The following is a 2840-nucleotide window of genomic DNA, read 5'->3' as shown; positions in this document are numbered from 1 at the left end:
TGCAAAAACAATGAAGTCAGGACAGCGCTGGTTCTGAAATTCCAAACTAGTCCCTTAAACACAAGTTGTCATTCAAACAACGGACATAGGCTTATGGTGATAATTAAAACACGACTTCTTTTAAACAGGCCTGACATCAAACAGGCAATTTACGCACATACAACTGTGAAAAGTAAAACACGAGTTTCAAACATAGCGTGCGTGTTATTTAGGAACGCAACCTTGAAATTAGCATGCTTAGTTTCGTGGTGCCGTCTAATATTGTACTCTTTGCATGCAGAGACACCCTCGTTACAGATCAGGCATGAGGGCTTTGCATTAATAAAACTAGGGAGGATTAAGGCATAGTTCTCTGTCCATTCATCATTAAAGATCCTGTTTTCGCTTGATAGTGCCATTTTTTGACAGCTAACAGCAACGCGTAGAAATGTTTTTGTGGTGTTTTTTTTAAACACACAGGTAGTGCCCTATATGTGGAGAGTACCGCCAACTGTGTTTGGAATGTTCAGAGCAGTTCTGCCAAGGATTGGTTCAGAGGTGGTCACGTGTTTTATGGACGCCATTTTTACTACCAAAAGTACTTTTGACTAGAATGCTTTCAGATGGCTGTGTTTAAGTATCGTTGGCATTAAGTCTTAATATCTTCACCATACAGCGACCCATTTTCTCACTGGAAACTTTTCTGATAACGTTAACATTATAACATTTACGTCATAAGCATTTTTAGTGATAAGACTTGTTAAGACATTTGCAGCACGGATTTTGTTTCTAACTACCCGGAGAGATGCCACTTCTGGAGGAGCAGCGAATACATCATACATCGTTCGTCTTAACCTTGTCTAAAAGGAAAACGGTTGGAACAACTCTGGTAAATAAGGTTTTTCATCTCATACTGTTATCATTTATGGTCTTAATTTCCTTGCATTTTTGCGTTTTTGAAGCACTAAAGTGGCTATTAAGACAAGCAGCCAGTACGTAGTGTTGTGTCGTGTGTGTTTGTGCTACAGCTGCTTAGCAGGTAACATAGCGATCTGTAATCATTGATAAACTTGTTAGTTTTGCATTTTCTTTCTTGTCGAGCAAAATAAGACAACGTCTTGTTTGCCTATTTTAAGAATGTATTGTCCAAATAAATCTGTTGAAGTACACAGCATAGTTTGAAGATATATCGTTTGCTAGCTATCTGTCAAACTTGATAGGTGGTGTGCTAATCACAACATTATTAAGTGGTGTCAATACAGACTTCAGCTCAACACTGGTTTTGTAGGCTATACTTCAATCTGTCAATCTGTCAGCCCTCTAGTGAGTGTGCCATGCTTTATTGAATCATGGTTTAAGGTGATGAATTATGTCTGTAATATAAAACAAAGCAATATAGTAAATATTATGCTTCCTCTTTGTCTTTTTTGTTATTTTAGATGTAGGTAGAGAAGAGTCAGTGGCTGGTGAAGTAAGAGGGATACAGCTGTCTGCTGATTCAAGGTCCCTGCCCCGTCGCCTCAACATCCTCAAGATCCTGTAGGCTACTGCTGCTGCTCCTTGCTTCAGCACCTTTCCCCTGATGCCTGACACCCCTCATCACCAAATCAGCCCAGTCAACATGGACCCAACATGGACCCAAGTCTCCACCACAGTGTGCACAATACACTATACACAGACAGGGTATGTGATCGGTGTCAATATTGCATGCAGACAAATTGAAATTCCTTCCAAAGAACAAGTGCTTTCCTCAGCTGGATCAATTTAAGTCAAGATAAACAACAGCTTCCTTTCTTCATCGTGTTCTACCATTAACATTATTATGTTTATATTTTTGGTTAATTAAGGCACTTAGTTGCAGTTTCTCAGGTACACTTTGCTATGATGTCATTAGTAAAATTATTAGGAGGATGTAGCATGTGTGGTGTTAAATGGTACTGCCTTGTATTATCCAAGTCTGAGGCTGAGAGAGGAGATTCACGGTCTGCTCCCTTTGTGTCCCATGTTTTGTGGGTGTGTGTGAGAGAGTGTGCGACAGATAAATGAGTGTGGTGTAGAAGCATACACATTTAATGACAACCTGTGCACATTTCAGATTTTTTAGAAGAGCAGTCCTTACTACAGTGGTAGAAATAGTGGTATTTTTTATGTACATCTACCCATTTAATGACAAGAGTTTCATTATTTTACATGCAGGACGAGAACAAAGGTACAATTGGTCTGAGGGGAGGACACCGCAGACAGCTGATCAACTCCATGTCATCTAATCAGGCCATGTAAAGGACCATGAAGGGATGGACTTGGTGGAGGACAACAATGTGACACCTGAAAAGAGCACATGGAGATCTCTCATCCTCATCCCTCATGCTTATATTGCATTTCATATAGGCCTAGATTCTGATGGTCTTGTAAATGTTTGTTACACAAGTCAGAAATTGTTGTCTTTGATTATTTAATATGATTATAATAAATGGAAATGTATTTTATTGAAAAATATTTTTGAAAACCTAGCAAGTTTGTGTGTTTTAGTATCAGAATGAGCTTGTATTGGCCAAGTATATCTACAAGGAATTTGACTGGCATTAGCTGTTGGAACAATTAGACATACAGTAGTATGCAGTCAGAAGATGCATACTAGAGCACCACAATATACATAAGGCACCTACCAATAGATTGAGTCCAAAATGTATTGCAAGAGATGTGCAAGAAGCATGTGATTTAGTCTGTAAAAGTTGAACTTATGGCCAAGGTGGTGCTGTCCAATTACAAAAACAGTTCAGGAGAGTGATGGAAGTGGGAAAAATGTGATTATTGTCTGGCAGGTTTTGTGCATAGGGGTAAGTTATTATTTAACAGAAAAG

At 38.9% G+C, this 2840-nt stretch overlaps 1 long non-coding RNA gene across 1 annotated transcript; it reads left to right on the top strand.

Moving 5' to 3' along the window:
• Positions 1-716: 716 nt before the first annotated feature.
• On the top strand, positions 717-2551 carry LOC134095732 (uncharacterized). Its single transcript, XR_009940599.1, has 3 exons — positions 717-868; positions 1419-1662; positions 2176-2551. It is a non-coding gene; the product is annotated as an uncharacterized LOC134095732 (long non-coding RNA).
• The last annotated feature ends 289 nt before the right edge of the window (positions 2552-2840 follow it).

The sequence above is a fragment of the Sardina pilchardus genome, chromosome 11, assembly GCF_963854185.1.
Source record: "Sardina pilchardus chromosome 11, fSarPil1.1, whole genome shotgun sequence".
NCBI classification, from domain to species: domain Eukaryota; kingdom Metazoa; phylum Chordata; class Actinopteri; order Clupeiformes; family Clupeidae; genus Sardina; species Sardina pilchardus.
This window is presented reverse-complemented; position numbering and strand designations above follow the sequence as displayed.